This window comes from Mandrillus leucophaeus, unplaced genomic scaffold (genome assembly GCF_000951045.1).
Source record: "Mandrillus leucophaeus isolate KB7577 unplaced genomic scaffold, Mleu.le_1.0 Scaffold366, whole genome shotgun sequence".
NCBI classification, from domain to species: Eukaryota; Metazoa; Chordata; class Mammalia; order Primates; family Cercopithecidae; genus Mandrillus; species Mandrillus leucophaeus.
In genome coordinates, this window is record NW_012103876.1 from 1,055,188 (window position 1) to 1,073,942 (window position 18,755).

The 18,755-nt window shown below is 40.1% G+C and overlaps 1 protein-coding gene and 1 pseudogene across 3 annotated transcripts in view; both read left to right on the forward strand.

Moving 5' to 3' along the window:
- The window catches only part of UIMC1 (ubiquitin interaction motif containing 1), a 112,695-nt gene that overhangs the window by 85,856 nt on the left and 8,084 nt on the right, over nucleotides 1–18,755 (forward strand). The gene's annotated exons all lie outside the window — the stretch shown is intronic.
- On the forward strand, nucleotides 3,664–4,175 carry LOC105546718 (annotated as a pseudogene). The gene has a single exon (XR_001007133.1). The product of XR_001007133.1 is annotated as a heat shock factor-binding protein 1 pseudogene (transcript).

Genomic DNA, 18,755 nt, shown 5'->3' on the forward strand with positions numbered 1-18,755 from the left:
TCAGCTTTTCAATTACCTAGAATAAATAGTTTGATGGATTAGACTCTTTGCTGGTGAACAGAGTCCATGTGACATAGTCACCTCTGTAAACCCTTGAGTGCAAAGTCAAAAAAAGATCAGATGAACCTTACTTCTTTCTGGTGGTAGATGAACCTTACTTCTTTCTGGAGATTGACCATGCACAGACTGATCTCTTACTAAGGAGTTTTCTAATGGCCTTATATAAAGGAAATACTTGATAACAAGATACTATTTTCTGTTAAGTAAAAGGATTTAATTTGCCGAATCTTTATAAGCCATGCTTAACAGTAAGCAACATTATGAACATTTATGAACACCTGCTATATACCAGTAACAGTGCTTTTTGTATATTGTTTTAATCCTCATAACAGTCTTTTGAAACAGGAATTATTTCACTTATAAAAGAGGACACTGAACTTGACGGGGAAATAATTTCCCCAAGATCACATACCTAGAAAGTGGCAGGAGCTGGGATACACCAAGTTAAACTCAAAAGCTAGTGTTCTGTGCTCTATAGAATCTTCCATGAATGTTCAGATTTTTTTTTTAAAAAGTAAGTTTCAGAATACTAAATCCAATATGGTGGTCAGTATATTGTTTAAGAATTTGTGGTAAAACTGTGTGTTTGTATAAAAAGAAAGTAAAGTAATATAATTTTGAGAATAAAGGCCACCTCTGGGGTGGGGGATGGGGTGGAGGCAGAGAAATGAAATCAGAAACAAGCATACAGTTGGCTAATCAGTTTGGGCAATATTCTAGTTCTTAAGTTGGGTAATAGGTTCACATATATATTCTTTTGTACATATTACATTATAAAACCTTTTAAAGAATTGTATGTTTCTGTTATACACCACTGTCATCCATTACATTTTCAGAAGAACCTTGGTAAACATTTGCTAGTGAAGTTCAGATAAATTCAGAGTCTTTTCTCCATATGAAACTTATTTACTATTATCTTTATTTAGGCTCTGATGACAGTATCCAGTGTGATTTGACTGCCATTGATGATTCTTTAGAAGGAGGGCTCTTGGGGTTTTTTCCTAGATCCTTATTTTTGTTACGTGATTTTCATACCAGTTTCTTCAAAAGACAATGGCTAGTTTATCTTTGGTATTTGTCTTGCAAAAGGACTGTGTGTGTGTGTGTGTGTGTGTGTTTTACTTTTAATTACCAAAAATTTCAAACTTAAAAATGGAGAGGATAGTAGTACCCTGAACCCCCATGTTCTACCTAGTCATTCATCAACTTGTGGCCACTGTTGTTTCAGATGTGTTGTATCCTGGATTATTTCAGATTATATCCCAGATATCTTTTTTTTTTTGAGACGGAGTCTCGCTCTGTCGCCCAGGCTGGAGTGCGGTGGCACGATCTCGGCTCACTGCAAGCTCCGCCTCCCAGGTTCATGCCATTCTCCTGCCTCAGCCTCCCCAGTAGCTGGAACTACAGGCTCCTGCCACCATGCCTGGCTAATTTTTGTATTTTTAGTAGAGACAGAGTTTCACCATGTTAGCCAGGATGGTCTCGATCTCCTGACCTCATGCTCCTCCCACCTCAGCCTCCCAAAGTGCTAGGATTGCAGGTGTGAGCCACCACACCTGGCCAATTAATTATATATATATATGTGTGTGTGTATATATATATTTTTTGATATGGAGTCTCTCTTTGTCGCCCAGGCTGGAGTGCAGTGGCGCGATCTTGGCTCACTGCAACCTCCACCTCCCGGGTTCAAGCGATTCTCCTGCCTCAGTCTCCCAAGTAGCTGGGACTACAGGCACGCGCCACCACTCTCAGCTAATTTTTTTTGTATTTCCAGTAGAGAAGGGGTTTCACTGTATTGGCCAGGCTGATCTGGAACTCCTGACCTTGTAATCCACCCGCCTAGGCCTCCCAAAATGCTGGGATTATAGGCGTGAGCCACTGCGCCCAGCCAATTAACAATTTTTTTTTTTTTTTTTTGAGGCGGAATCTCGCTCTGTCTCCCAGGCTGGAATGCAGTGGCGCGATCTCTGCTCATTGCAAGCTCCGCCTCCTGGGTTCACACCATTCACCTGCCTCAGCCTCCCAAGTAGCTGGTACTACAGGCACCCACCCACCATACCTGGCTAATTTTTTGTATTTTCAGTAGAGACAGGGTTTCACCATGTTAGCCAGGATGGTCTCAATCTTCTGACCTTGTGATCTGCCCGCCTCAGCCTCCCAAAGTGCTGGGATTACAGACTTGAGCCACCGCACTCAGCCGATAATTTTTAATACCACCAAATATCTGGTTTGTTCAACTCTCCTTGAGTCCCATAATTGTTTTTTTGTTGTTTCGTTTTTCACAGTTTGTTGAAAACAGGATCCAAACAAATTTTACACATTGCAGAAAGCTTTTGTTGCTAATATCTCGGGCTCTTTTAATTTACAGAAGAGTCAAACCCCAAAAAGTTCTTTTTAAAGTCTGAATCATTCATTAATTACATATAAACTTAATATTGTTAACAGTTACTGTGTCATAGTCCTTTAAATTCCCTCCACAGTATCTAATATGGTACTGTGCAGGTAGGCCCTCAGAAAATGTACTCTTAAAAGCAAAGTCTAGCTAACTTTCTCTGAAAGGAATAGATAGTAAATATTTTAGGCTTTGCAGGCCATATGGTCTCTGTTGCAACTACTCAAGTGTTTGTCACTGCTACTCAACTCTGCTGTAAAGCAGTAAAGCAGTCATAGACAATTTGTAAATGAATCAGGCGGCTGTGTTGCAATAAAAGTTTATTTATGCAAAAAGCTGGGCGGAGCGCATTAGCTCCAGCCTGTAATCCTAGCACTTTGGGACGCCGAGGTGGGCAGATCACTTGAGGTCCAGAGTTTGAGACCAGCCTGGCCAACATGGTGAAACCTCATCTCTACTAAAAATCAGCCGGGCATGGTGGCACCCTGCCTGTAATCCCAGCTACTTGGGAGGCTGAGGCAGGAGAATCGCGTGAACCCAGGAGGCAGAGGTTGTTGTGAGCTGAGGACACCATTGCACGCCAGCCTGGGCAACAAGAGCGAAACTCCGTCTCAAAGAAAAATGTTGGCTGGCCATCCCTGTCCTAGAGAACTGGTTTTTCGTTTTTTTTTTTTTTTTTAAAGAGGCCACGCCCGGTTGAGAACTGGTTTTCAAAATGTCCTCTAGTTAACTAGGGTTCTGTAAAGGTGTGGGAAGGGCAGAATGAATACTGGTAACACTCCACCTTTACCACCCACCTCATCCAGAGCTCTACATTTATGTATTTTACATACTGGGTTTCATGTGAAATTTTATTTGAAAATAGGATTCTCTCTCTCTTTTTTTTTTTTTTTTTAATTGAAATTTGGCTGGGCATGGTGGCTCACCCCTGTAATCCCAGCACTTTGGGAGGTCGAGGTGGGTGAATCACTTCAGGTCAGGAGTTCGAGGCCAGCCTGGCCAACGTGGTGAAACACCATCTCTTCTAAAAATACAAAAATTAGCCAGGCATGGTGGCGCACACCTGTATCTCAGCTACTTTGGAGGCTGAAGCAGGAGAATCACTTCAACCCAGGAGGTGGAGGTTGCAGTGAGCTGAGATTGCATCACTGCATGCCAGCCTGGGCAACAGAGTGAGACTCCATCTCCAAAAAAAATAAAAATAAGAGACATAACCACCAAGCTGGGTATCAGGGAGATGGCCGAGACTGACCCCAAGACCGTGCAGAACCTCACCTCGGTGGTGCAGACACTCCTGCAGCAGATGCAAGATAAATTTCAGACCATGTCTGACCAGATCATTGGCAGAATTGACGATATGAGTAGTCGCATTGATGATCTGGAGAAGAACGTCGCAGACCTCATGACACAGGCTGGGGTGGAAGAACTGGAAGGTGAAAACAAGATACTTGCCACACAAAAGAGTTGAAGGTTGCTAATAATTTATGCTGGAATCTGGAACACCATGTTTCCAAGCCAAGGGAAGATCGAATGGCTTTTTACAGCTAACTATTATGTGTAGACAGGTTTTATATTATAAAGTATGCATTCTTATCACGTACTATATAGTTAGTTTGTAGAGTGATTTACCCCCCAGTTTCTTGAACATAGTGTCTTCACATCTTGGGCCTTGGTCAGTTGTGCTATTCATTATTAAACACTAAAACTTTGGCGGTTCCTGCATAACATTGTCAAATTTTTTAGTGTATTTCTGTGAAGTCATATTTTTTTTCTTGTCATTCCTTTTGTAGTAGTTGCTGTTTGGATAAAAGTTGCTGTGTTGAGCTGAGATGGTGCCATTGCACTCCAGCCTGGGCAACAAGGGCAAAACTCCGTCTCAAAAAAAAAAAAAAAAAAAAAAAGTTGCTGTGTGATTTTTTTATTAAACAAATAGTAAACCCTTCGGGAAAAAATAAATAAATAAATAAATAAATTCATGAGTCTGTGACACACTACTGGTCTTTTTTTGTTTTTGTTTTTGTTTTTTTCTTTTTTAAAGAAATGGTGTCTTACGTTGCCCAGGCTGTTCTTGAACTCCTGGGCTCGAGTGATTTTCCTGCTTTGGCCTCCCAGAGTGTTGGGATTATAGACATGAGCCACCATACCTGACCGCTACTGGTCTTTATAGTAACACTATTTTGTGCAAGGCACTATGCACTTACGCACTTAACTCTTATTTTACCTGATCTTTGCAGTAACCTTACAAGTTAGGCTTTGTCATCCTTAGGGAGAAGTAACTTGCTCAAAATAGTTAAGCTAGTAATTGGTAGTGTGGGAATTGAGACTTAGACCTGTTTATTTCAGGGCCTATTCTTTTTTCCTCTCTATTTTGAAAATTTTCAAATTTCAGAAGTATGAGATACAAAAATAGTGTACTTTCTGTATCCTTCCTATTTCTCTTCTTTTTCTTTCTCATATGTATATTTTTACATATATGGACTTTTCCCTGACCATTTGAGAGTTAGTTGCATAAATCATGACACTTTACCTCTAAATACTTTAATTAGTATGCATCTCTTGTTGTTTTTGTTTTTTGAGACAGGGTCTTGCTTTGTCACCCAGGCTGAGGTGCACTGGCATGATCATAGCTCACTGTAACCTTGAACTCCTGGGCTCCAGCAGTCCTCCCACCTCAGCCTCCCTAGTAGCTAGGACTACAAGCACTCACCACCACACCCAGCTAAATTTAATTTTAATTTTGTAGTGATAGGGGTTTTGCTGTGTTGCCCAAGCTGATCTCAAGCTCTTGACCTCGAAAGATCCTCCTATCTTGGCCTCCCCAAGTGCTGAAATTAAACCACTGAGCTCGATCAGTGTGTATCTCTTAAGAACAAGATCATTCTCCTACAAAATAATGTGTTACAACACCATTATTATACTCAAGAAATTTAATGTTAATGCCAATACTATTATCTAGTATACAATCCACATTCACATTTCCTCAGTTGTTCCAGTAGTATCCTTTGTATCTCTTTTTTGGGGTAAAGGATCCAATTAAGCATCATACATTGCATCTAGTCATATATCTTTATTCATCTTTAGAGGGTTTCCCCAGTCTTTTTTCCCCTGTTATTTTATTATGAAAATTTTGAATACACAACAAAGTTCTTACTCACAACAAAGAATCTTGCTACTTAGATTCCATTAATATCTTACTATGTTTTATTACAAATCTGTTTATCTCTCTAGCCATCCTTTAATCCATGTTATGTTTTCGATGCTTTGCAAAGTAAGTTGCAAATATTGGTTCATTTTCCCTGAAATACTTAAGCGTGCAGGTCATGAACTAAGTTCCAATATTTGTGTGAAATGCACAAACATTAAGTGTAAATTTGCAGAGTTTGGGCATATGCATATACCTATCAAGACACGGAGTATTAATATCACCCTGGAAGAATCCCTCATATCCCTTCTTCTCCCCTCCCCCTAAAGGCAACCACTGTTTATTTCTGTAAAATTCTGCTTATATGATATTCTAGAATTTGATATTAGTAGAATCATACCAGTATACTTTTGTGTAATCTTTCACTCAGCATAACGTTTTGAGATTGATCCATGTTATATTCCTTTTTATTACTGAGTAGTATTCTAGCGTGTGAATATACCAGTTTCTTCATACAGTTCTTCTCTTGGTGTATTTTTCACTATTACAAAGAAAGTTGCTGTGAACATTCTTGTACAGGTTGTATAGTGAGCATAAGATTTCACATCTTTTGAATAAATTGCTAGGAATGGAATTGCTAGGTTATAAAGAAACTGCCAAACCTTTTTCCAAAGTAGTTGTACTATTTTAATTCCCACTAGCAGTTTATGAGCATTCTAGTTATTTTACTTGTTTTACATCTTTGTCACCATTTGATACTGTTTTACCCCCTTAATTTTAGCCATTCTGGTAGTCATGTAATGATTCTAATTGCATTCCCTGATGGCTAATGATGTTGAGCACTTTTTTTTTCACATGATTGTTGTCTAATTTTGTATCTTCTGTAAAGTGTTCAAACGTTTTGTCCATTTTAAAATTGGATTATGTGACTTTTTATTATTGAGCTAGGAGGTCTTTGTATGTCCTGAATACCAGTTTGTCAAATATGTGTTCTTTTTTCTATTTTATTTTATTTTTTTTTGAGACGGAGTCTCGCTCTTTCCCCTTGGCTGGAGTGCAGTGGCGCGATCTCGGCTCACTGCAAGCTCCGCCTCCCGGGATCCCGCCATTCTCCTGCCTCAGCCTCCTGAGTAGCTGGGACTACAGGCGCCCGCCATCGCGCCCGGCTAATTTTTTTGTATTTTTAGTAGAGACGGGGTTTCACCATGTTGGCCAGGATAGTCTCGATCTCCTGACCTCGTGATCCACCCGTCTTGGCCTCCCAAAGTGCTGGGATTACAGGTGTGAGCCACTGCACCCAGCTGCCTGTTCATTTTCTTAATGGTGTCTTGCTATGAAGAAGATTTAAGATGGTCTAATTTTCCATTTTTTCCTTTATGGTTATTATTTTCTATTTAGGTATATGGTACATCTTGAATTGATTTTTGTGTATGGTGTGAGTTAGGGGATGAGGTTTATTTATTCTATGTAGATATCTAGTTATTCTAGCTCAGTTCATTTAAAAGACTTATTTCTCTCAATGGGTTGCTTTGGTGCCTTTGAAAACCAGCTTACTGTATAAGTGAGAGTTTATGTCTGGGTTCTCGTTTTTATTTAATTGATCTGTTTGTCTTTATGCCAGTACAAGTGTCTTGATTATAGTAGCTTCATAGTGAGTCTTAAAGTCAGGTAGCATGATTTCCCATTTGTTGTTTTTCAAGATTGTGGCAGATACTCTTTTTTTTTTTTTTTTTGAGATGAAGTCTCACTCTTGTCCCCCAGGCTGGAGTGCAGTGGTGTGATCTTGGCTCACTGTAACCTCTGCCTCCCGGGTTCAAGTAATTCTCCTGCCTCAGCCTCTTGAGTAGCTGGGATTACAGGCGCCTGCCACCATGCCAGGCTAATTTTTGTATTTTTAGTAGAGATGGGGTTTCACCATGTTGGCCAGGCTGGTCTCGAATTCCTGAGCTCAGGTGATCTGCCCGCCTCAGCCTCCCAAAGTGCTGGGATTACAGGCATGAGCCACTGTGCCCGGCCAGATTGTGGTAGATATTCTAGTCTTTCACAGTTTCATATAAATTATTCAGCCAACATGTAAATATACTATGTAATTTCCAGTTTTATCTCTGATAGTGTGTATACATATGTGTGTGTGTGTATATATGTGTATGTGTGTGTGTGTATGTGTGTGTGTGTATATATGTGTGTGTGTGTGTATACATGTATTTTTTTTTTTTTTTTTGAGATGGAGTCTCGCCCTGTTGCCCAGGCTGGAGTGCAGTAGCGCAGTCTTGGCTCACTGCAACCTCTGTCTCCTGGGTTCAAGCTATTATCTTGCCTTAGCCTCCTGAGTAGCTGGGATTACAGGCACCCGCCACCATGGCCAGCTAATTTTCGTATTTTTAGCAGAGACAGAGTTTTACCAGGTTGGCCAGGCTGGTCTCAAACTGCTGACCTGAAGTGATCCGCCTGCCTTGGCCTCCTAAAGTACTGGGATTACAGGTATGAGCCACTGTGCCCGGCCTTCTTTTCTTCTTCTTCTTTTTTTTTGCTTTTGATACAGAGTTTCACTGTGTTGCCCACGCTGGAGTGCAGTGGCACTGTCTCAGCTCACTGCAACCTCTGCCTCCCAAGTTCAAGGGATTCTTGTGCCTCAACCTTCCAAGTAGCTGGGATTACAGGCACGTGCCATGATGCCCAGCTAATTATTTCTTGAAGTGTATTTTATCTGATAGAACAACTAGATATGGTTCTAGTCATTTCAGTCTTACTCCTACTGTTTGCCTGATGCGTCTTTTTCCATTCGTTTACCTTTAACTGATCTGTGTTTTTATTTTTAAAATGTGTCTCCTGTAGACAATATACCATTGGGTCATCCTTTTATCCATTCTGACAATCTCTTGTTGTTCTCTCAGGTACTAGACTTGATAATCTTATTCTAATAGACATAGCTTCCTAACTCAAACATCTTACATGATTATGTTGGTAGTTCCTAAATAGAAATCTTTATAACCCTAAAAAGATAAGCATTGCTGGGTCCATTTACAGATGAGCAAACAAAGGCTTAGAGGCTTCAAGCCTGTAATTACCTGGTCTGGGATAGGATTCAAAGGCAGTTAGACTCCAGAGACAGTACTGCAATGCCAAACTGCCTTTGCTGCAAAAAAGCCACAGAGGCCCCCTCCCTCCCTACTCAAATTGTAGCAATTTTCTTTCAAGCTTAGAGATAAGCTTGTTCTCTTAAGAGGTACACTTTTACTGATCTACTTCCTACTAGACTTGTCTATAATATTTATAGCTTAATCTTTAACAGCTGAAATTTTTGTTTAAGCAATTTGATAATATATATGTAGAACTTAAAAGTAACTCGTATCTTCTGACCCGTGAATTAAAGTTTGAAAATCTGCTCTAAAAACATCATCAGAATTTAGATGAAATTGTATGGACAAAGATGGTTTATTAAATCATTATTTATAACAATGAACAACTTAACCCAGTGTTCAAAAACAAGACGAAGTATTACATACATAAGGATTCAGAATAACGACTGAAAGACAATACAGTGTACTGAAATATTAACCATAATTTGGAGGAGACTAAAAGCAGAGAGACAGATGATAAAGCAGTGTTAGTAGAAGTGGACAGACTTGAGAATCTTTAGGCGAGAGAAGCAGACCTTGTGACTGGTCAAGATGAGAGAAGGCAATCTTAACTCAGGTTTCTGGCTAAGCCAGTTGTAGGGTACTCAACTTAGAAAGCCCCTCTGAGTAATTCAGAAGATCACTGTGTTGTGTTTAACTATGTTATTTGTATTTCTTTACTGACAACCCAATTAGTATTTATTTAGCAGCAACTATAACCCAGATATTGTTCTGCAAGCTGAGGGTACAGTACTAAACACAGAAGTCAGCGTTCTATAAAGCTTACCTTTTTGTGAGAGAAACAGATAATAAATACAATTTAAGAAAAACGAGGCAAGAAGAGGGGATGGAGAATGACTAGAACAGAGGAAAAAAGGGGGCTTGATTAAAGGGGAAGATCAAGGGAGACTTCTTGAGGTGATATTTGAATACAGTCATTCTAGGTCAGGGAATAAATATAAAGGCCCTAAAGCAAGCGTGTGTTTGGCATGTTTCTTAGAGCTGCAGGAAAGACACAATGACTGAATTAGATTGAGCGACGAGGAAAGGAGAGAAGAAATAAACAGTGGTCAGATCATGTGAGGTGAGGTTTTTGTACTTTATTCTAAATATGATGAAAAGCCATAGAGGGGTTCAGAATGAGGGAATAATGTAATCTAACTCTGGCTACAATGTGGAAAATAATCTATAGAGGGATAGGGACAAAAATGGAATTGAGGAGACTAAGCAGGGGTGGAGGAGAATGGCTGTTGCATTAGTCCAGGGAAGATCTGATGTTTGCTTTGACCATAGAGGTAGCTGTGAGGTAAAGAAGTTGTCAGATTTGGAAACATTTTGAAGGTTGAGCCTACAGGATTTGTTGGAGTGTGAGAGAACCAGAAAGACTAAGGTGAAATCAAGGTTTTTCCCCAAGCAACTGGGTTAATGATGACTTCATTGTTTGAGAGCGGGAACACTGGGGTAGGAGCAGATTTGGAGGAAGAAATTAAGAATTTGGTTTTGTACATAATTTTAAGATGCCCAGTGAATAACCAAATGAAGATGTTGAGCAGACAGTAGGCTATACAAGTCTAGAAATAACCTTATGGGAAATATTACTGCATATTTGTATGCTGATGGAATGATCTAAAAAAAGAGGGAAAAACTGATGTTTCAGGAGAGATGATGGCAGGAGGAGAATCCTTAATTAAGCAAAAACATTCAGATTCAGGGTCAAATGGAAAAGTTAGCCTTAGATAGCCATGTGAGCAATTCATTCTGTGCAGTAGGAGGGAAGACAGAGGATATGGGTACAGATGCAGATAGACTAATACTTTTGGTGGTGGAAGAGTGTAGAATTTCTCTCAGGTACTACTACTTTTCTCATCAAAAAGTCTGAAAGGTTGGTTTAACATTAGAAAATCAGTTAATATACTATATTGTAGAACAAAGGACAAAAACCACACAATATCTAAATGGACACAGAAAAAGCATTTGATAGAATTCAGTACTCCTTCATGACAATAAAATACTCAGCAAACTAGGAATAGACAGGAACTTCCTCAGCCTGATAGAGGGCATCTATGAAAAACTCACAGCTAATATCATACTTAATGGTGAAAGACTGACAGCTTTCCCCAAAATCAGAAACAAGACAAGGTGTTCATTCTTGCCACTTCCATTCAACATGGTAAAGGAGGTTCTAGCCAGGACAGTTAGGAAAGAAATGAAATAAAAGCCATTCAGGTTGGAAAGGAAGACGTTAACTCCTCTATCAGATGACATCTTTTATATAGAAAATCCTAGAGAATCCACTGAAATAAAACAAGCCTTTAGAACTAATAAACGAGTTCAGCAAGTTTGCAGGATACAAGGTCAATATAGAAAATGAACTGTATTTTTGTACACTAGCAGTGAACAATCTGAAAATGGATTTAAGAAAAGAGTTATATTTAATATAGTATCAAAAATAATAAAATACTTAGGAATATGTTTGACAAAATAAATAAAAAACTTCTCTGAGAATTATAAAACATTGTTGAAAGAAATTAAGGCCGGGCGCGGTGGCTCAAGCCTGTAATCCCAGCACTTTGGGAGGCCGAGACGGGCGGATCATGAGGTCAGGAGATCGAGACCACCCTGGCTAACACGGTGAAACCCCGTCTCTACTAAAAAATACAAAAAACTAGCCGGGCGAAGTGGCGGGCGCCTGTAGTCCCAGCTACTCGGAAGGCTGAGGCAGGAGAATGGCGCAAAACCCGGGAGGCGGAGCTTGCAGTGAGCTGAGATCCGGCCACTGCACTCCAGCCCGGGCGACAGCGCGAGACTCCGTCTCAAAAAAAAAAAAAAAACAAAAAGAAATTAAACAAGACCTAAATAAATGGAATGGTATTTCATGTTCATGGTTTAGAATACTTAATGTTGTTAAGATGGCAGTATTCACCAAGTTGATCTACAGATTTCAAATCCTTCTCAAAAGTCCAGCTAGGCTGGGCACTTTAGGAGGCTGAGGTGGGCAGATCACCTGAGGTCAGGAGTTTGAGAACAGCCTGACCAACGTGGAGAAACCCTCTCTCTGCTAAAAATAGAAAAACAAATTAGCCAGGGATGGTGGCGCATGCCTGTTATCCCAGCTACTGAGGAGGCTGAGACAGGAGAATCCCAGCTACTCAGAAGGCTGAGACAGGAGAATCGCTTGAACCCAGGAGGCAGAGGTTGCGGTGAGCCAAGATCATGCCATTGCACTCCAGCCTGGGCAACAAGAGCGAAACTCCATCTCAAAAAAACAAACAAACAAAAAAAACCCACAAAAATCTTAGCTAACTTTTTTGTATAAATTGATAAGTTGGTTCCAAAATTCATACCAAAATACAAGGGACACAGAATAGAACAGTCTTGAAAAAGAACGAAGTTAAGGGTTCATGCTTTCCAATTTTACAACTTACTAATTCAGACAGCGTGGTTCTGGCATAAAGGTAGGCATGACGATTCAGTGGAATGGAATTGAGGGTCCAGAAGTAAAACCATACATTTGTGGGCAATTGATTTTTGACAAGGATGTCAAGACAATTCAGTGGGGGAAAACAATCCAGTCTTCTTAATATATAGTGCTGGGACAACTGAATATCCACATGCAAAACCATGGAGTCGGACCACTTGTTTATACTACATATGAAAATAGATCAAAGACCTAAATGTAAGTCATAAAGCTTATATAGGCAGCTACAGTGGTACACGCTGGTAAGTCCCATCTACTCAAGGCTGAGGCGGGAGGATCCTTTGAGTCCCACCTGGGCAACATAGTTGAGACCTTGTCTCAGCGAGTCAGGGGAACTGTCTTAGGGATGAAACCTCACAATCATAGGTTTAGCAATGGATTCCTAGATATAATACCACAAGCACAAACAACAAAAGAAAAAAGATAAATTGGACTTTATCAAAATTTAAAACTTCTGTGCATCAAAGGACACTATCAAGAAAGTGAAAAGACAACCTACAGAATAGGAGAAAATATTTGCAAATCATGTGTATGTTAAGGGTTTAGTATCCAGAGTATATAAAGAACTCTCTTTCTGTCGCCCAGGCTGCAGTAGTGCAATCTTGGCTTGCTGCAACCTCTGCCTCCCCAGCTCAGGCAGTCCTCCCACCTCAGCCTCCCAAGTACTTGCCATTGAATCATAGACTTTAAATGGGTGGATTATATGGTACATGAATTTATCTCAATAAAGTTATATTTAAATAAAAAAGAATGGTGATACAGGAATCAGAATGGATATTAGAGGTTTGAGAATAGCAGAGAAGATGTGAAATGTACCTGGGAGGATGGAAGAAAGAACCGACTAGGAAAATATATCAGGATTGCTAGGCAGTAGTGAGGGACCGCTTAAGATTTTGATCTTAAATAAAAAGTGAGCCCAGTCAGCACTGTTGTATGTGTTTTTGTTCCTGTCACATTCAGCAGATAGGGACACATAATAAGTAGGAGGGCTGTATTTAACCAAAGTTGGATTTTGCAAGGAAGTACAGTAGAAAGAAGTTGAGGGAATATTCAAGGGGATTGTTAATATGATAACTAGGTAAACTAAGGTAAGAAGGAATGCGAGGATACGACGGAGTAACAGTGAAAAGATGATAGTATAGGATTAGATGTCCTAGTGGGGCTGAAGGGTGATTGGTGTAAGAACATTAGAGAGGGTGAGTTGGGAAAGATAGGTGATGGTGATCAGAGAATGGACACCTGAAATTGAGCTCATCATTAATGATAGGCTCAGCTAGAATTCTTCATTGGAACTATAGAAGTCAGAAAATGAATTGATTGTTTGCTCACTTCTCCCAGTTATGACACATAACTGGTACCATTTTAGATGCAGGGGACAGAAATTGATTTATAACATTTGGTGGATACCTTAGGGCGTTAGGCTTACTCCTCTCTTGGAACCCCACTGGAGAAAGGCTGAGATGGTAGGAGCCATAGGAATTAATAAACAAGAGGTCAGGGAACTGAGAGGCTGGACTACTAGATGGATCATATCTTGGGTTGAACTTACAAAAACTGCAACATCATATGGTTCAGTCTAATATGTAGATATTGAAATCACCAAGAATAGTGGCAAATGGGGATGAGAATCCAGTTGAAGAGGTATGCCAGAGGAGACTTGATTTCTTTTGGTGCTCAAGGTAAACACAGTTAAAGCATAATAGGATTGGTCCTGGTTATCTCTTGAAAAAACAGCACTATCCAATCGGAACTTGGGCAATGATAGAAATGTTCTATATCTGTGCTGTCAAATATGGTAGCCACATGTGGCTATTGAGCGTTTGAAATGTGGCTCATGGGATTGAGGAATTCAATTTTTTTATTATTTTTTGAGACAGAGTTTTGCTCTTGTTGTCCAGACTGGAGTGCAATGACGTGATCTCGGCTTTACTACTACCTCTGCCTTCCAGGTTCAAGCGATTCTCCTGCCTCAGCCTCCCAAGTAGCTGAGATTATAGGCATGCGCCACCATACCCAGCTAATTTTGTATTTTTACTAGAGACAGGGTTTCACCATATTGGTCGGGCTGGTCTCAAACTCCTGACCTCAGGTGATCCACCCACCTTGGCCTCCCAAAGTGCTGGGATTATAGGTGTGAGCCACCGCACCTGGCCCAATTTAAAATTGTATTTCATTCTAATTAAGATTTAAATTTAAGTAGCCACATGTCTCAGAGACTCGCAGATAATTTTTTTTTTTTTTTGAGACAGAGTCTCATTCTGTCGCCCAGGCTGGATGGAGTGCATTGGTGCAATCTCAGCTCACTGCAACCTCCGTCTCCCAGGTTCAAGCAGTTCTTCTGCCTCAACCTCCCGAGAAGCTGGGATTACAGGCACTCACCACCAAGCCCGGCTAAATTGTCTATTTTCAGTAGAGGCAGGGTTTTGTTGTGTTAGCCAGGCTGGTCTGGAACTCCTGACCTCAAGTGATCCGCCTGCCTTGACCTCCCAAAGTGCTGGGATTACAGATATGAGCCACCTTACCCAGCCAATAATTTGTGCTAATAATAACCTTTAATTGAGACTAGTTCCTGAGGTCATTGGTTGTAGGGAGGCAGGCAGCATGGCTGCCTCACTGTGTGCAGATGGAGCTTGTCTTCCCTTCTTTTCCTTATATCCACTGAAGAAGTGCTAGGCTGAAAGAGGGGTGATCTTAGCAGGAACAGACACAACTCTGTGGCTTCCCATTATTTTCTGCTGAGGTGGTTTTGAGGTTGAGGGAGACAAACTGAGAAGACTTTAACCACTTGTCATTCTGTCAAAACTCCCTTCTTTATATATATAATTTCCACTCTCCTCAGGGAACCATTGTCTTTACAATTTATAGTACTAGGCCATATGTTTTTTATTTTTAATTGCTTATCTTCTTTGAATTTTGGAAACAAATGTATTGATGTTTATATGGTATTGATAATTGTTCTGCAATGCTTAGGCTATTTATTTGTCCATTTTGTTTGTAAAATTTAGTATGGAAATCACTTAAGACTAAGTTCTAACCCAAATTGTAGGCTAGCTAGTGGTCACTGGTTGCACGGATGGATTTAAGTCTTTGGATAAGGCTAAGAAATAAATCTGGAAGAAGAATAATGAAAATTATATAAACAATTAGTAAGTGAATAAAACTGATGTTTATTGAGTGCTTTCTGTGGGCTGTATACTCTTACAGTATCTGATATGATTGTTAGCAAAACTCTTCAGGTTAAGTGCAGTTATCTCATTCAACAGGTAAGGAAATTGTTACTCAGGTTACAGAACTTGCCTAAGACCACACAGCTAGTAGAGGCCCAACTTGGACACCTACTGTCCAACTCTAAAGCCAGTGAGTGCCCTTCATCACAAGGCAATACTGATTATTTGTATCTTAACAGTGCCAAGCCATAGTTCTAAGTACAACTCCTGAAAGCATTTCCCATGCAGTGGAATACAATCTGCTGAGGTAATGGTCTTATGTTTATTGTCATCTCTCTCAGCTTTCAGTGATACCTGTTCTCTTCTACCTTTCCTTGATAGTTGTACTCAGACCCCTGAGTTGTTCTCTTTTGAAATCTGTGGCTGCTGTCATCAGCAGTTTGGTTTTTGGGTATGTGTTTCATAATGAATTCTCTGCCTGTAGCTAGTTTAAATAGCTCTCTCAACCCTCATAAACCACAAGTGCTCCTTCAGAGCAACCTACATGCACTTCTGTGCTCTTTTGTAGGGGCAGTAGGTTTCAAAGGAAAAACAGCAGCAAGCCCCAGTCCAGTCCGTTGTGATCATAACATTTAATAGAATTACCGTATAGTCCTAACCATCTATCAATATCAAGTCTCTCCCTTCAAATTCTCTTCTACCTGCCCCCTCATTTACCACTTACCACCTTTTCTCTTCCCATTCTTTAGCTTCTTATTTTCCAGGAGAGGCAGCATGTTCTTGTAGAAGAACATATGCTTCTGTAGTCAGATTTGTATTGCATTCCTTGTGCTTTTTGTTTTTTGTTTTTTGCTTTTTGTTTTTGTTTTGTTTTGCTTTTGTTTTGTGACCTTGATCAGGTTACTTAATATTTCATTTACAGCCAGGCACAGTGGCTCACGCCTGTAATCCCAGCACTTTGGGAGGCTGAGGTGGGTGGATCACGAGGTCAAGAGTTCAAGACCAGCCTGGCCAACATGGTGAAACCCCATCTCTACTAAAAATACAAAAATTAGCAAGGTGTGGTGGCAGGCGCCTGTAATCCCAGCTACTCAGGAGGTTGAGGCAGGAGAATCGCTTGAACCCGGGAGGCAGCGGTTGCAGTGAGCCAATATCATGCCACTGCACTCCAGCCTAGGCCACAGAGCAAGATATGTCTCAAAAAATATATATATATATTTACTATAAAATAGAAATAATGATATATTCTTTGTAGGGTTGTTGTAAAGATAGAGGTTATGTTTATAAAGCCTCTGACACAGAGTAGGTCCTCATAAAACAAGAACTCTTTTTTCCCCTAGAATATGTTGATACAATTTAATTCAGCAAGTATTTATTAGCATTTAATCTGTCCTAGACTCTGCTGAGGATGCTGAAGAGGGGAAAAAAAAAAACAAAAAAACAAAAAAACAAAAAAATAAAACCAGAGTCTCTGAATTCAGAAAGTTACATGGTGTAGAAGGAAAACTGACATATAAATGAATAGGAACAGAAATGTGCTAAATGCAATAGTGGTATATAGACAGTACTAGAATCAATTAATTCTTTTTCCAACCCTATCTGTGGAGTGGTTTCCAAGTATTTCTTTTGGAAAAATACATGCTAGTCAAGATGGGGGACAAGTAGAAAAAGAAAAAGAAAAAATAGAACTCCTACAGGATTCTGTAATCTTTGAGGTGCCAGCCTTTTAAGAATGGATTTCAGCAAGGTGCTTGATAAAATCTCTCATGAAGTCCTTGTGCGTAAGATAGAGAAGTATGGGATGGTTGATGTAATAGGAGGTGGATTTGAGGCTGGTTCTGTCCTGGATGTTTTTCTTCTGCAGTACTTTAATTTTACTTATAAAATCTCTGCATTGGAAGGAACCTTAGATCATTTAATCTGTGCCTAACTCTATATAATCTGATTCCTCCCTTCTAATTTTTAATTTGATTTACAAAAAAGTATACAGTGAAAAGTATGCCTCCTTCCTCTTCCAGTCTTCAAGTATTCCTGTCATCCTCCCCAGAGGCAAACACTGTTATTAGTTGCTTGTGTGTGATCTTGTTTTATTATGCATATCTCTTTACACCTTGGGTTGTAGTTATTTGAGTGTGTATGCTGTCTCCATTAGTAAACTGCACTCTCCTTAAGAGCTAGGACAGTGCCTCATAATTTCCTGTATCTCCCCAAATTACTTGCACATTGAAGATTGTCAATAAATGTTTGCTTAATTATTTAAAGAAAAGTTGGACCAGGGAGAAGACAGACTTCTCTGGTAACATGTCACAGTTTTGTCCTTGGCCATATCCTTTACAACCATTTTTCCCTGGTGACTTGGATGAAGATGTAAAAAGTGTGATTGTCATATATGCAGATGACACGCAGCTGAGAAAGAGAGCTAATAGCATCAGATGACAGAATCAAGACTGCAGATGATCTCAATAAATAGAAACGTTCAGCTGAAAAGAACAGGGACAAATACAAAATTGTATGTTTAAGGGGAGAAAAATAATACCCAGCAACTTAGTTACCAAAGTACAGAATTAAGAGACTTGTCTTGGTAACATTGTATTGTATTGTATTGTATTGATTTTTTGAGACAGTCTAGCTCTTCACCTAGGCTGGAGTGCAGTGGCGCTGTCTCAGCTCACTGCAGCCTCAACCCTCCTGGCTCAGTTGATCCTCCCACCTCAGCCTCCTGAGTAGCTGGGACTACAGGCAAGCACAACCATGCTAGCTAACTTTTATATTTTTTTGTAGAGACGGGGGTTTCACCCTGTTGCCCAGGTTGTTCTGGAGCTCCTAGTCTCAAGTGATCGCCCGCCTCAGCTTCCTAAAGTGTTGGGATTACAGGCATGAGCCACTGCGCCCAGTGATGATAACATTTTATTTGAAGATAATTTGGGAGGGTAGGGGATGGATCTTAATTTCCTTTAAGTTCAGTTTAAGCCAGTAGTATACCGGGATTGTCAATAAAGCAAACACAGCCTTGACTGAATCAGTAGAATATGAGTCCACATGGGGTAGCTCATGGTTCTTCTGTTCTCTTTACTAGTTGGATTGTTTGTTGAATATTGGATTCTGTTTGGGGTGCTACACATATTAAGAAAAACTGACAAATTGGATTGTATATCTAAAAGAGGTTAATTAGGAAGGTAAAACGTAAGTATAGGAATCAGATCTAGATTCTGTCCTGGGTTTTACTATTTAGTAGTTGTGATAGTGTGGTGAAGTCAATTCCTCTTAGTTTATTTCCATACCATTAAAACTGGGGAAAAGGCCGGGCGCGGTGGCTCAAGCCTGTAATCCCAGCACTTTGGGAGGCCGAGACGGGTGGATCACGAGGTCAGGAGATCGAGACCATCCTGGCTAACAC